The 17,717-nt window shown below is 32.3% G+C and overlaps 1 protein-coding gene across 2 annotated transcripts in view; it reads left to right on the top strand.

The window, feature by feature from the left end:
* Positions 1-17,717, top strand: part of Prosap (SH3 and multiple ankyrin repeat domains prosap) — a 145,022-nt gene that overhangs the window by 3,363 nt on the left and 123,942 nt on the right. The window lies entirely within an intron of this gene.

Raw genomic sequence — 17,717 nt, 5'->3', positions numbered from 1 at the left:
GAAATTTATTTAATTTATATATATATAACAAAAAACTTGCATGAAAAACAGTGCTCTGGTATACTAAAACTTAATTGCATCAGAAATGGTAGTTACGAGATATAAACTAAAAGTATTGTCATTTACAGGAAAAGAAGTAAGTAAGTATTCTATTGTAACAACTTGAATTTGATATCATGATTATTTCATTGTAAATTCTCATCATCATATTGAGGTGAGTGACATATTCACTTCATAAAAAAGACACTTTATAGAAACACAATAATATTATTTGATCTAAGGCATTTTATTCTAATTTTTTTTAGATAAGCTAAGAACATGGAATTACATGGAATATTGTTACATTAAAAAAGCATAGAATATTTCTTTAATGTCCGTTTATATTGTTATAAGCCTAAAACATTTGTTATTCATCTTTTATGTGCCTGCGAAGACCTTATTTGCGTACCCATTTGCCGTCTGGGAATATCAGAATTTTCTGGCCCTGGAAACCCAATTTTCTTGGAAACTTTCTACCAATTTAATCAGATAGAGGATGTATGAAAATATATTCCACTAGATATGAAACTATAACAATATGAAATATAGAGCAAAGTGACGCATGTAACTTATATGTTACCGATTGAATGAAACTAATTTAAATCTGTGCTAATAAAATAAAAACTTATTGACGCCCACAAATCAAGGTAAGCGAATGTGTGACAGAGTGTAAGTTCGATTACCACTCGAGAAAATGAAATATTTTCATTTTATCGCTCTGATAACGAATCATGCACGGCATTGAGTTCTGCCACACAACACCGAATACCTCCAGATTTCGGTGGAAAGTGGGGAACACCTAACCCCCCCTCTTTTTTAGTGTACCCCCGGTACACTAAAAGTTTTATCAAGCTTCACTCAAACACGCCACCGGTGACGACTAGGCCTTAAATAAACGTCTTAAGATTGACTACTATTTAAAAGAAACATCTCAACATCATATGGTACTCGTAATAACAGAAATTTCATTAAATAAGAAAAAAGTCGGTTCTTCGGTGTTATCAATCTTAGTCATTATTGTAATTGCACCGTATCTGTTAATTTCTAAAAATAAAATTTAATTTTTACTTAAACTAAACTTAAGCAACAACTATCAATTAAAACCTCTTATCTAGAATTAACAACGAAAACTACCAACAGTAATACAGACCAAGAATTCATCCCAATAAGAAAATATCTCGGCGACCTTGCGGCACGTCCCCCCAGAGGTGAACGCACTGTGGGGTGACACCACGCATGCGTGCTTTGTGTTTTGGGTTACCCAAAATACGTATATATAAATATTTCCATATCAGTAGTAATAATTATATGTGATCGTAATATTACTACAAATACACTTGTAACTTTAAGAGCTTTTAAGCTTTTAAGTTGTATGAGCTTTTTAAAAAATATTTGAGTTCTTAATGACGATATGAAGTGTAGTTGGGATTCTCGAGTAAATTCATTACATAATTTCGTTTTCCCGTCCTGGTAATAGGTGCGGCGTTAAGTTCCGTCACTCAACATGGAATATTTCAAACGGAAAACTGAAAAAGGATTGTCTTGACAATACATTCTCATTTCTTACCCTGCCATGTGTGGGATACATCGTGAAGCTGTAATATTAAATAATTATTTTTTCCGAGTGGGAACCCACAACCTGTCCCATTTATAGTCATACATTTGTACCACGAATGGCCTCGCTGGCCTCATTAAAAACATTTAATTAACCCAAAATAATCAGAACGCTGCCTAACCTAACCTAATTTTCAATGTTGTTAAATAACACAGAAGTGACGAATAACGAATAAGTAGTCTAATTGGTAACACTTGTCGCAACATTGGACCTCACTAAATATGCAAGATCCAAAATTCTATAAATATTCATGGCCTCTCAGTGAATAAACTTACATAGTATAAATATAAATTAGAAAGAGCTTTTCGTAATTTAAGCTTTTCTTTGTACCTTTGGAAATGTAAGGAGCTTTTAAATGATTATAATTTCTCTTTATTGTAAACATCTTAGTAATTATTGTAGGTGGCTTTCGGTTTCATCTATTATTATATTTTGGATATAAACTAAAAAATTATAGGTTTTGCTTATTAATCAACAGAAACGTGTGTTTTTTTATACATTAATTACATTACGTATTACTATGTTACTATTCCGTTATTCTTAACAAAAGATGCTTATGTAAGATATATAATTTTGGGAGAGCTTTTTGTATAGCCTAATTTCTTTTTTAAAATTATCTTTTAAGCTTCTTGCTGTATCCCGCACAGAGGCAGAGAGTGTTTAGAACAAGACACTTCGTTCCTCAATTTTCCAAATATTTGATGTGAGAATTGAGAATAGCAATATTTAATATAATTTATGTAAACAAATAATTTTACCTATTGAACAATATATGCATATTTTAAATTAAATATAATCATAATTATCGGCCCGTATTTCTAATATTTTTTTATTAATACAAAGTTAAAATCAGAAAATGATAAATAAATAACATATAAAAGTAGCGTAAAATTTAAGACGAAACCCTAAATTAAACCTCCTCCTTCCATTAAGGCGTCTAATCGATTCTTAGAAACTAATTTCTCAGTGGGGAGCTCGGAAAGTGAGGAAAAAACCTATTACACGGCCATTGGGATCCTGTTACTGAATATAAGGTAGGCCAGAGGAGGACGCGCATAACTATATGTTATATGGATAGCCTATATGTAATTATTGTGGACGTTTTATTTAAATGTGTATTAGAATGTCTTTGGATATGATTATACAGTGTTTAGTTTAAAGTTTGTTTTTTAGCTTCGCGTATGTATCCGTCTTCATGCAACCCTGCTGCAGGCAGAGGGAGTGTTAGGACACTCAGTTCCCCATTTACTGCCAAATTCTTGAGGCATTTCGTGTTGAATAGTGGAACTAAATGCCGTGCTTTGCCTCGACACCAGAGCGAATCAAATGAAAATATTAAATACTTAATTTCCTCGAGTGGGAGTCAAACCCACAACCTGTTGCTTTTATAGTCACACACTTGTGCACTTGCGCCAGTACTGGCTTACTTGGTACTTTATGTTAATCTAGAACCTAACAAACTGAAAGTAGAAAGCGTAAAATTAGGTGACAAAAAAGAAAAAAAGATGAAAAATTAATAACAATCTTTGTAGAAATACATTTTCTAAGACTATTTTTCTCTAGAAATACATTAGATGAAGGGAAAAGCTATTCTTTATTAAATTCCAGAATAAAAACCGCAAATAGGTTTTTAAATATTGTAGTAGAACGCCGAGCAGATACAATCCTAACAATGTTTCTGTTTATTTTCTATTCATTTTCTATATAAAAACTCATGATATTAGAGATTTACGTTTTTGTGTAACTTTACTTGTGTCACACAAGATGTGACTGTAAGCGAGACAGCTGTAGGCTCGACTTCAACTCGAGGAAATTAAATAATTTTCATTCAATGAATTTAATTTAATTCACTCTGGTGTCGAGATAAAAGCGCGGCATAGAGTTCCGCCACTCAATATGCAATGCCTATAGAAATCGGCGGGAAGTGGAGACCGGAGTGTTTTAACACTACGCCTATTATTTTCGTATTTATTGGCGGAACCAAACACCGTGCTTTGTCGCATTGCACCATAAATATAGGTACATAGATCTATGTTTCTATACCATATTATATTTACTATGCGTATGTTAAAGCTCTGACATTACCGCTAAGCAGTAGCTATATCTCAGTGTATTTGAGCTGCTAACTGTAATTAACTTCATTGTCGGTCATCCCTCCTCTAACAACTGATGGCGATGTAATCTAGACGGATGTCCATTGCTTGTCAAGTGATGTAAATGGTGTTGCAACTTGAATTATACATTTAATCTAATTTATAATCGCTTCATGTAAGACATTTTATGTAAAGAAAGGAGTGAAATATAATTGGTGTTGTCAGCTTGGGTTCTTATAGTTGGTTTGTTTGATTTGGATACTAGTAACTCAGGTTTTTATCGTACAGCAGGATTAACAGGGGAAACATAGTGAGATATTCCGTTCCCAATTCACAGATCAAATTTCGAGATATTGTGTTTAGTGGCAGAACTGAACGCCGTGCTTTGCCTTGTTACCAGAGCAAAGCAAATATTGAGTATTTCTTTTCCCTGAGTGTTTTATGTAAATATTTTAAGTAAATACCAGCAGCACTCCATTATTATAAACCTAAAAAAAAATTGAAAACAGTCCACCGCAATCTTGTAATTGATGATACTAAAAATCAGTTAAGTAAGATCGATTGTTTCCGATTTGTCCTTTTGAGGAAAGGAGCTTCTAAAACAAACCCAAAAGTAGATTACTATTAACAGTCGGGACACCTGGAAATTTTACGGGGTTTGCTTGTAAAGATTAGATTGGTTGAAAAATTTTAGGTCCAAATAGTACGTATGTATATATACATAAAATGTACGCGCGAAAAGCACAACGTTCGATGGTTCGTTCGTTTGCTGTAGGGAAAATAATCAATCAAATCAGAAAACATATCTTAATTTATACTTAAAGGAATTTAGCGTTATTACCTGTAAAGTATAACGTGATAGAGTAATGAGTTGCAGTTTATACCCACTGTCTTAATTACGTATGGGGATCCCAGATTTTATATCTACGTAGCTTCAGGGCTTGCCTTCCAATAAAGACTTTCCTGTTGCGTGGAATTTAAAATGGTTTTTAATGAAGCTTCAGAGAAGTTAATCATATTATAATATAGTGTTTATGTTACTCAAGGCAAGAGAATAGAGAAAAAAATAGTTTTAATATTAATATTTTTAGTTCCTTTTCTTAACTTCACGTTGTATCTGTAGCAGGGTCGGCATAGGGAACCTAGGAACCTACTTTTAACGGAGTGTCCGTTGCCATTAAAACAATTCTGTTCCTCAGTTTTCGCTGAAATCTGGACCCTTCATTGGAAATTCTGAAGGTACCTAAAAATATATTCGATAGTAAAACTCACGTTTGTAAACATTGAATAATTAAAAGTTTTCGCTCTCTACGATTTTAATACATTGTTAAAAAGCTACGGGCGCCGGTCACAGTGCAATTTTAAGCGTACGTCCCATTGAATTTGTAAAGTTATTTGCGCTTCAACACAGAATGGAAAACCTATTTTGTAAAGCTTTTAAAAGCTTTTTTAGTATGCAGTTGCTTATTTTGCAATAGGATAGAAGTATTACGGAATTTAAGTTAATATTCACTTGTTTATATGAGTTGAATATAAAATAATGTGAGTACCTAATGTATTAGTTATAACGTTTGTAGGTTTGATTCCCGTTGAAAGTAATATTTATATTTCTTTCCTTTTTAAATAAAGACAATTATTTGACACATTGCATTGTCCTGTTCCCGTACTCTGTATATGTGCAAATTTTCAAAACATTTTGTGGCCGTTTATGAAATGATAATGATACTTGAAAAAGGAGTTAATTTAAATAATCTTTTTAATCGATTTCTGTAACAGGACAAGGTTCTCAATTCGATTATATTTTTTATTGTTAGTTACCCCTCGGAACCTTCGACTGGGTGAACCAATTTTGATTTGAATGAAATTTGATTTGGAAACTAGTGCTTTGCGTGTGATTGCATTTTAATTTGGCCCAGTTCTAACAATGCTATCCATGAGAAAATCATATAAGTCTTAAATTTTCATAGCTTACTCTTTTATTTCGGTTTTTTGTTGTTAAAATAATATTATTAATTATAATTATAAATTATAAATAAAACAAATATATAACACTTTCAATACTATAAACTAAAAGTACCCAATATGATATATCTCAGCACTAAGCTCAACAGATTTGCGGCATCAGTCCGCGGGCGTCTCTCCGTGCACGATATGATCGGGCTCGTGTCTCTTTATTGTTATAATAAATTACATCGCGAAATTGCAGGTCCAATCGATCGACGATGCTGGTGCGTTTGAGATGATATCAGTTACCTCGGCAGGTTGACTGGGATGCAGTTCTATGAACTTGTTCCGGATTTAATAAAGATATTTAAAATTAGAGATATTAGGTAGTCGTGGCGTAGGGCCCAAGGTGTGTCTGTAACACGTCTGTTCTGGGTCCGATCTCCACTCGTGGGGAGGAATTATTATTTATTAATATTTTTGTTTCTTCGCTCCGGCACCTAGGCAAAAGCTCTGCGTTAAGTTTCGCCAATCAACAGGCAATGCTAAATAAAAAAAAATAACACAGATAATTTGATAACCAGAAATAAAAATGATGAGTTCAAGGAATTATTAAATATTTTTTTTAGTTTAACATGAATCTTTTACATATAAATTAAAATAACCTGTAATAATATGCATAACTCAGCACGAAACAGATAACTCCACTGATCCTAATTCGATGGGGCATCAACAAAGTTATGTAGTTTAAAATGCAAGTACTGTCGCAAACAAAATGTTTAATAGAATTTTTATTTTCCATTTATAACGCGCTTATTTTGACCCTGGTGGAACTCAACGACGTACTATTACGCTTTGTCTTAAATTACCCGTATATGTATATAATATAGAATTCGTATCTTAACTCATTTAACTTTCGTTAAAGTTTGTGTCGTTAACTGTACCAACTGACGAGCCAAACGATCTCTTGGCGGGGTCACTCGCAAAGGTTGCATTGTATCCCTCCAGATACTGCCATTATAGTAAGTGATTAATGAATTTCATAAGCATTTTCGTTAGATTTTTCCAAATTATATTCTATTGCTGGAGCGTAGGGTATAATTTTGTATCAAACATGTGTTGGCGAACGTGTGTCGGCTATTTATAAAAAATATGGATGTAATGATCCCGGTTATTTTTGTACTTATTGTAAATACAGGCTAAGGTAGTATTACCTCTGGGATACCTGTCATCGGATCTCAAACTAAGGGAAGGCTAATTTTATACAATATTTTTTTTATGGTCTTATAAATTAAACGAAAACTAAAATATAATAGGTATTAATATAAAATCTTTTTAAAAACATTTTTTATTTAAAATCTTATAAGGTAGATTGTGTAAAAAACTGTAATTCGCCATTTTTTTGCGGAGGCCATTTTGGATTAACAATAATGTTGATTAATTTAATTGTCATCAGAACTAAAGACGTAATTTAAATTTCAGCTCAATTGGACATTTGCGAGATTTCACTTAGAATAACATACATTCTAACACGACCAATTAAAATAAAGCTTGTAAATATATAAAAAAAGGTTTTGTTAGTACTATAATTAAAATATAAAAATGTTATAAAAATAAAGTAAATAATAAATGCAAATATAAGAGTAGACTTAGTGTAAATAAAAATTAAAATGATGATGAGTCTCTATCTAGGTAAATTAAAGAATATAGTGTAATATAAAAAAAAATATAAAGAAGTAGTTATTTTAATATTTATATATTATGTTTAGTTGCTTGACCTATTTTTGGGTAAGCTATTGGCGATTTATTGCGTCAATTAGACCTGCCCCAAAGTATCCGAAGGTATTTATGATATTCAATAAATTATTGACAGTAAATAACACTTGACATTTAATGGCCTATTTAGAAACTTGCGACAAACGTCCATTTGAGTAAACAAATATAACTTAAAACTAGCCATTTATCCATGGTTTATCGGCGATAACGGTAAAACTTGTGAATTATTGCGAATTATTATAGTGAAGCTGAAAATGTTTTACTAATAACATATTTTTTTGAGATACATTAATTATTAAGCTTAGCTTAGGTTGCAAGGATTATGATGCATATGTTGCAATATAATATTTGGAATAGATTCAATAAAGCAGTGCGTTGTTAACCAGAGTTACTAGTTAGTAGGCAGAGGGAACCTAGTGCTAAGACACTCTGATCCCTACTTTCCGCCGGATTTAGTTCTAATTATAAAATATCTCCGGGTGACTACTTCTTAGACTTTGATTTTGATTTCTACCCTCCATACAACAAACTCCACAGACGAAAATATATAAAAACGATTGTTTATATATTATCTAATGCTATAAATGATATCAATTTGGAAGCAGTTCTATATTATGAATATTGTCAATGACGAATAATAATGCAATCTGTATGGCGGAGAATATTAATTAAATGTTATTTTGCTTAATAAAAAATAATTAATGAACTTCACGTTTGCTTAGAATCGATTAAAAACTCATTAAGAGTACACGCGATCTTGCAACGCTCTAATTAGCTTCTACATTACATGGAAGAACTATTATTCGAAACTTGTCTTTGATTTAATAAATATATATTGTCATTTTCTTAGTTTTTGCGTTAATTTTCTTTGCTTTATTTCTTTAAATATTATTTGGTCTAGTACCTACAGTTATTTAAATAAAAATACCCTTCTATAAGGTAAGAAATTACAGCTTCAAGCGGTAAACAAATCTTCATTTCCAGAAGTAAAATTTCAAATAACATGAATTATCAATAAAATCATAACATCATACCTAAAATAATTACATAAATAAATTTCGAATAGTTGTCAAATATCATTAACAATCATAAATTATATAATAATGTTTTGATTAAGTATTGATTAATAATGGTGTTATTTATTTTTATAATGACAATGATTAATAATTTAAACAGCAATTTGAATCCGTAGTCAGTTAAAAACACACCAGCACAGAAAACTATATGCACAAAACAGATAATAAAAAAAAATATTCGAAAAGCTAAAACAGAATGCGTTAAGGGCATAAGGTTATAATATGAAAAAATATGATAGATCGTCTTTGAATTAAATTCAACAATCAAGCGAATTCAAATCTCGTAGACATTTTAAATGCATTGATGTGTCCAGGAGCAATGCACTGTACTTTGACTAGGGATTTTGATATTTATTCTAATAGTAAATAGGATCTACAATTGAATACAAGTTTGGGCGTTCGTATGCAATTCCATAAGAGTTTTAAACCTTAACTACAAGTAATAAAGTTGCAAATTGAATAGCAAATTGATATTGCATTTTATAAAGTGCAGTCTTTAATGCAAAGGTAATAAAGTCCAAATTTGAATATGTTTGTTTTTGTTGTTAATATGCGACGGTCGTGCATCTCCCGGGAGGCAAGGATGTTGATTGGTAGAAGTGGGGGCATGCATAATAAACAGTGGGACACTTTTGATTTCTAAATGCCACTTTTATGATAACTCACGTAATTTAAATATGTTGTAAAGTAAATAATTTCCATAAAAATTTTTATTTCCATTATTTTAAAATGTATGTATTTTTGAAATATTCGTAGTTGAGCTTACATTTTGAATAGCAATGAGAATATTTTATTCTTTAGGGTAACAAAAATATCTGTACTATTTTTATTTTTTATTGCAATCAAATATCCTAACTTCGGATCTACCACGGCCCAGGATCTTTTTGCGTTATCACTGAAATAGTTCGTTTACATAACATCAATTTTATTAAGTTCTTCTCTGTATTTACCAGTAAATTCCAGTAAAACGTAGGGAACCATAAAAAAACTTGGGTTAATAATAGTAAAACTACATGTCTAAAGCTCCCATCAACATCATAGCCGCGATAGTAGCCGGTGGAGACGCATTGCATACTGATTAGACGAGCATGAGAAAGAGTGAATGTGAATAGATAGCGAATGTTTTGAATATAATCGTAGGATGCAACTGACAATTGTATATAAAGTATTAAAGTTGCAATTTAATATATTATACTCATATTGTTTATAAGCACGACAAGTTGTGGGTTCGATTCTCATTCAAGGAAATTTAATTTATAATATTTTTCGCTTGCTCTGGTAACGAGAAAAACCGCGGCGTTGAGTTCCGCCACGTTGTGTCGTCTCGAAAATTAAATGGTGTATGGAGAACGGCGTATCTTAATATTAGGTTCCTTCTACAGTGTAAAGCTAAAAAAATAAAACAGTAAAACAATTGTGCTATTGTATAAAGAGACAAAGTTCTTATATGTATCTATAGCTCATATGTCATTTCACATCATTCGTCGAAACGGAAAGACGACGCTTGTTTGTTTTAACGTAAAACAGAAACCCGAGCCGCGTACAATAGTATGACAATTAAAAGCAACTTAAATATGTGGTATTGTTACTTTTAACCACTAATATGGTATTGCTTATATTCGCGAACATTTACAATACCGATACCGCTTAAATATGGTATATAGAGTTCTAAATGGGTGGTTTTTTTTCTTAGCTTTGGGCTTATTTCTGCAATCAGGGTAGGCCGACAGACTATAGCATCACTAATAACTATACTATATTTTTAATATAATTAAAAAAATATAGATTTTTTTTAATACTGCGGTGAGTTTCACCAGAAAATAATTAAATGCATCTAGCGGGGATTAACCTACAACCACCACGTTGACATTCACATCCTATTCCACTACGTCACGATGTCATCTCCATTTACCACAAAATAACACATGAACAAAAAAACTATAATCGACGGGGTTTTTTTCCATAATAACCATTCTAAATTCAAATATTTGACGTACGCACTATAATATAAAATACAATGTTATATTATCTGTTTCCACCCCAAAAGAGTTCATGAATCATTTGATCTACACTCCACGGGGTGTGTATCTATGGTGACAGTTCGGTAAACAACTATGCACTAAGCTGAGGCATTGAATTGAAAAATGTTGGAATGGAAAAACTACGGTTTCTACTTTTTTGCGCAATACATGGCCTTCGATGATAATAACTGTGACATGAGAATGGAAATGCAGATGAAAAAATAGTTTTCAGGTTGCAATTTAAAATTTACGTGGGAAGTTTTACATTGTTGAATAAATATAGCAATCTTGTTTGGTTAGGTTATTGCTATTTAGAATAATATTTTTTACAGAAGGAATGGAAACATTTTTAAGAGAATAATAAATATAATGAACATAACATTGAGGCCTCTACACAATAGTATGGTACAGCATCTGTGCTAGAGGAGTAGGAGTGTTTTGACTGTGTCAGTGATAGTGTCTGACTTATCCCCGTCTCTGTCTCTCTGCCCTGCAACCTGAGGTTTATCTGTTATATCACACATACATACTGTTTAAATTTTCTATATTATTTTTATATCAACATCATTAAATAACAATGCCTACCTTATTAAAAATAACAGAACCTTACCCTAAGCTTGCGGAGACCCTCAAAAGCTTTAATACCAAAATAATGATCAGGTTTATCTTTACTTATAGTTGTTAGAAGGATCTCTGGGTCCTAATACCTTTGTAAATCATTTAAATCTATATGCTCTTTAGAAGTTCTTTTTAGTTTCACGCTCTATCCCGCGTATCGCAGGCTAGAGAGGATTTAGTATTAGAACAATCCCTTTAACGTTTTCATACCAGAATGTGGAAATGAACGTGTTTACAGCCAGACGCTGTGCCACTGCGCCACAAAGCTCCTCTTTTAAAGTATTGTAACATATTCTTTTAAGTTTTTTTTATATACCTACCTACAACTTTAAACATTTATTTTTGTTTACTTTTATTTTGGTTAATCGTGCTATGTTTTAGATTTCAATAATTTTTTGTATTATAAATATATTAATATTTTCTAAATATTTCTATAAGATCTTAATTCCGTGTTAAAATATATTTTTTATTATTTAATATGGTCAATATACAATTATTACATTATTCATAGTGAATCGTAGTATCTTCTATAAATTCTACCAAGCATCGTTTTATTTCTTTTATAAAGGTTTACACATTTTGTTTGGACACATGTCCGAAGTAGGCTATCGTTCAAATTTCAAATACCTCCAATTACGGCGGAAAGGGACGCGTGCGGAATGCCATAGAATAATTTATTACACAGATCCACAACTATTTGAAGAATTTTATAAGGGTTTTATTCGATATTATTATTTTACTGAGGCTCGCCGTGTGATTATAAGCGGTACGTTTGTGGGTTCGATTCCCACTCGAAGGAATCAATTATATTCATTTCCTCGCGGTAACTAGATTAAGCGCGGTAGTGAATATCGCCAATGTACACGCAATGTCTCAAAGTTTTGCGAAATGTGAAGAACGGAATATTTTTACACTAGGTTTAATATTTTCATTTTCTCTCGTAAATCGTCGATTGAGTTCTGCCACTCGAATAGTAATGGTAACGAAGAGTATTGTAGATTAAATATTATATGTAGATTATATATTTTTAAAGAAATTGCAAAACTTTTCCATACAAACCCAGATTTCACAATTAGTCTAAATGAAAGAAAAAAAAATAAAAACACACGAGTCCCACAGATACGATATTACTATGTAAAGTTCAAGTACCCAGCAAGTGGAATGTCGGACGATGTTTTCGTTTGTACAATTGTCCCAGCGCCTGATCCCCACTCACCTCACTCGATGCTCGTTAAAAAACTTTTGACCTTTTTTTTGAATTCGATATTTCTATGGATATATTCCGTGTTTTATATTTTTTTATAGTTTCTCTCTGTATCCCGCATGTAGCAGGGTAGGCAGAGAGATCCTGGGAACTTAATGTTAAGATACTTCCTTTCTTCACTTTTCGGCGAATTCTGAAAGCATTGTGCGTTGAGTGGCGGCGTTCAACGCCGTGCTTTGTATATCAGAGGTAGTGAAAATAATTTTCATATAATCATTCCTTCGAGTCGATATCGAATCCACAAATATCGCGCTTTCAGCTAGTCACGACATACTTAAACCAAAATTAAAGCCTTATTTTTTTATTTTTATTTTTATAATAAAAAATATCTATAGATTACAAAGCTTTGTTATAAACCTAAGCTCTGTAAATATAAAATATTAACATAATACACAAACAGATATGTATGCCGAAAGCTAGTTTCGTTATCTCATTACACAAATAGTTTAGACAATTACGTCGAAACAATGTCCTTTTAGATAAAATTACACAATACAAAGCCGGATACCGAAAGCCGGTACCAAATATTTTGGTTAAGTACCTAACTAATGATTTTAAGTTATGTCGCGTCTAAATTTGTTTTTTTTTGTAGCTTCACGCTCTTTCCCGTACATAGCAGGATAGGCAGAGGGAACCTGGGAATCTAATATTGAAACACATTTAGACACTTTCATTCCCCGCTTTTCGCCTCTTTCTAGAGGCATTGCGTATTGAGTGGCGGAAGTAAACGCCGACCTTTGCCTCGTTACAGAGCGAGCTAATGAAACTCACACAGATATAAGCGGAAGAAATATATTAATTCTATACTCCACAATTGTATGCTATCCTTACATTTTTTGCGGGAACCCTATCAACCCAATAGGCTTATTGTTACTTAATTCCGTTTCCCCGTACTCGTAGAGGGCCGATCCCACGGGAATAACCTATTGTTGACGCTGTATTTAGCTTGTATTGTGAGAGCAGTTATAAGAAATGCCTTGTTAATATGACTGCTTTATTAATAGCGTAGTGGAGCATGCGATGGTAAATTTAATGTTATATTATCAAGTTCACACTGTATCTCGCATGTAGAAGGGTGGGAAGGTAGAGAGAACCTAGTGTTTAGACACTCCGTTCACTAATTTACGCTGAATTTCCGTGGCATTGAGAGTTAAGTAGCAGAACTCAACGCCACGCTTTGACTCGTGTTCACGATAATTGTTGAACTTCACATCAACACGCTATCGAATCCGTTTTGTGATTCTCAAATGCCATAACTCTGCAAACGCACTATGATAGTAATTATACAAGACTTTTTAGTCGTTAGCCTATGCGATAATATATGTTTTATGTATATTTGTTTCTATGTGTATTTTAAATTTAGTCATGTGAAGAATTGTCGCTTGGTCGCTTTTGTCAAGCAGATGGGAGAACCCATCTGCTTGACAAAAATTTTGCGTTGCATTCCGCTACCCTTTTGCCAGATTCGGAAAGAGGTCTCCATTAATCAATAAGCTCTTTCTTGCATACATGTAGGATTTTTTTTTCAAACTTATGCTTTAATTTGCATATAACAGGGTAAACAAAGAGAATCTAGAGTTAAGACACTCCGTTTTCAGCTACCTCAAAAAATTAGACTCACTATATGTTGAGCAGAACTGAACGCCACACTCGGTCTTCGTAGGGCGAAGAAGTAAAATGATTATTTCTCCAAGCTGTAATTAAACCATCACGTTTGTATAATAATGGATTTCAACTGCAATGTAATTTTACACAGATCTATCTTCCTTCGTATTTTCAATTATGTAACAATTTAATATAAGGAATCGAAATGACAAATCTCTTTCACTTCTATTGTCTTAATTTTGAATGAAAGCTCGTTTGAAGGCTTAAGCTTTTGATATAACTTTGTTTTAGTGCCTTAAAGGGAGTCTAAGAAGATTCCTAAAAGAAAATTAATTATGTACGTTGAAAGATCTCTTTAATAGGGTCAAAATCTTCTATAAGATTACCTTAATACAAGTTTTGAACTATATTTTTTTTTATGCTAACAATAATTGAATTATTTTTTGTATTCATATAGCGTTGGTTATGTGCGTAAAATAGAAGAAGAGGACTCAATTATTAAATCTAAAAAGTGGTACTATCAAGTACTAACACTGTCATGTCACCCCACTTTCCTTTAAATAAAGGAAAATGAGACAAATATATTAATTAGCCTACAATAATATCCTCTAAATACTCTGTTATTGCTATAATAAAGATCATTAGTGTAGAATTCATACTGGGAAACGTTTAAACTGTTTTTTTTAATAACTGAGATAGTATTTTCTTTGTCCGAGAGTAAAAGACGCGAAACCACATTCTGTTAAAGTTATTGCTGACATAACGGTTGGTACAATGGTTTGCCTTTCTTTGTATAGGATTTTAATCCCTAATTGAGAAGAAATAAGAGCATTTTTCAAATGATATAATAAAGATTCCTGTATGACACTTGGTGGACAATTAACCTCGTGGCTTACGGCGCGTGCCTCCCTTAATTACAAGTTCGACTTTAAAACTTAGAACATAAGATTAAAATGTTAATGCGTAAGATGGTATAATTCATTTAAAATATAATTACGAAATTAAAATAATAGTCTATAATAATAGTCTTTTAGTAGAAATATTTTTAATAACTTTAGCAGAAGTTAAATGTTAGAGTCATATCTATTCCGTAAGACACTTCCGTTCCTCACATTCGAGGCATCGAGTGTTAGGTGGCGGTATTCAACGCCACGTTTTGCCTCGTTACCGGGGCGTGGAAATAAAACATTAAATATTTCATTCCCCCGAGATGGAATCGCACCTACAACCGTCGTTACTACCTATTCTAGTTTAATTTAATTTAATATATTTTATTACCGCAGCATTTTATTTTTTGCTCCGAGGCACATTACTCTAGCAGTATGGACGGACGGACGAGGCAATTATACCTATCACAATTTAATAAAGAATTCGTACCAATTTGTGTCATCCTATGCTATCTATAGTGAAATAAAAGGCAATTACGTAAAAAAATCTAAACAAGCGAAACACGTACGATCGTGCGCACCACGTGAAGCGAACAATGTATTTAAAAGAAATTCCTCTGCAAATTTAAACTCTATTTTAAAAGAAATTGAATTTAAAATTCAATGCGATTCGTTGTTCGATGCCGCACGAGTATACGACGAGATGGCAGTAAGAAAAGAGCAAAGAAAACGAAATAAAGTGACTATATAAACCGCGTGTCGTCGCATACATTCAATTGCTAGGGTATAGCAACATCGACTTTAGCCATATAATTTTAAATTTCACATCGCTCTACCATACAAAATGGCTATTTTCATAGTTCATGTAATAATTTTATTACTGTCCCCTGCTATTATGGCAGGACGTGGCTATTTTAGGAAACTCTGCAACAATAACCTTTAATGACACCCAGTCTATTACCTAGAGAGATATTATTGTATTTTTAGCGAATAAATTATGGAAAAAATGTCGTAATTGAAGCGTATGATAAATGAATTTGTGATTTTAAGCTTGGAGGGTAAGGATTTTTATTTTGTTTTCATTCGTTGGATAGAATACTAGGAATTACTCGCAGCTTCGCCTGTGTCAAATGTATACAAGCGAACCTCATACTTTTGTGTGACGTTGTTTTATAACATGAAGAATCCAAAATAGAATGTTTATAAAAAAATAAATTCTTATATTATAATTCAAATACTTAATTGGCTGAAAATACTACTTACCTTTTGTTAACTTTTCTGAATTATAGGCTATTTTTATTCCGTTCACGCTGTATCCTGCACTTAGCAGTGTTAACACACTCAGTTCCTATTAATACCCGCTTCCATTGATAATATCAGAACTTACTTTAATTGAATATAAAAAAAAACATAAAAAAATATGAATTTATCTACCTATATTAATATAAGTAATATTAAAACAATCTTTACTGAAATTAAAATCATACATTTTAATATAAACCACATATAAAATGTATGTAATTAATATCAAGTATGGAGAACGTACGATTACACGCCACAGCCTAGTAATCTCGCACGAAGCCCCAGTGTACCTACCTGCTTTGAAACCCTAATTGGTTCCTAACTTAATTAACCAGATTCAACGTTTTCATTAAAAACTACATTCAAGATTATATGATTAGACGATATAAGAAATCAGTTAAGCTGTGTTTTATACACTGGGGTAAGTAAGGTTTTAATTAGCTAGGTGACTTGTTAATTAGTTAGATGAATCGTTAAAAAAGGCAAATTAAGCATATACTTAAAATAAAAATGGGTAAAAATATTCCTTTCATAATAAAAATTCTATGCTCTTGTCCGTACCTATATTATAAATTCGAAAGTAACTCTATCTGTCTGTCTGTCTGTCTTTTACGCAATCAGAGCCAAGCCGCTAATTTAATTGTGATAAAATACTCATATAGAGATATTTGAGGGTCTCGGGATGAACATAGGATACTTTTTTTTCTCATATTTGTAATATTTTCGAACCAATATATTAAAATACTTATTAATTTGACATGCAATTTATTCTGCCATGTTAATAACAACCGTCGCTATGCTACCGTTGCTAAGCAATGATTTGCAAAGAATGTTGTTGTTAGAAAACGTCACCCAAAATGAGCTTGCTTAACGCATCTCTCTATTGAAAACTGAAAATAATTTCATAAATATATTTAATAAATATTCGTATAGTTCAAGCGGGCGTAGCTACGTTCGGGTCCACTAGTAAAAGATATATAAAGTGTATTGTATAAGATAGTAAAGATGATTATTTGAAAATGTTGAAATACAGATATATTCACGCTGGCATAATCTTTGATATTGTTCAGAAATATTATTATAGTCTCAGTTCATAATCCATCATTCGTAGCGCTTGAACAGTTCAAAGTAAAGCACCTAAACATAATAAATTATATTGTAGATGAAAACAATTTATAGCGAGTTTATTTGAAATTGAACAGGAACAGGCTCACGGGAGCTGTCGGCACTCGCCAATGTAAGCCCGGTGATAGCCCCTGAGGGTTCATTCCAAAGATATTATGAGATTTAGAAAAATAACCACCCAGACGTATTATCTTTTTAATAAACTTTAGTAGATTAGAAAGAAATGGAAGAACAATTAATAAATTCTGATATTTGCAAGTTATGGTTGTCGGTTCGATTCCAACAAGGTCTGACAAAAGTTCTGCCTCAAAACGGAGGGATAGTAGAAAACTGAGTAACTTCTTTTCTACGA

This window comes from Heliconius melpomene, chromosome 17 (assembly GCF_056956725.1).
Source record: "Heliconius melpomene rosina isolate 202511_hmr_F chromosome 17, ASM5695672v1, whole genome shotgun sequence".
NCBI lineage: Eukaryota > Metazoa > Arthropoda > Insecta > Lepidoptera > Nymphalidae > Heliconius > Heliconius melpomene.
Note: the sequence above shows the minus strand (reverse complement) of the source record. Positions and strands in the feature narration are given on the sequence as shown.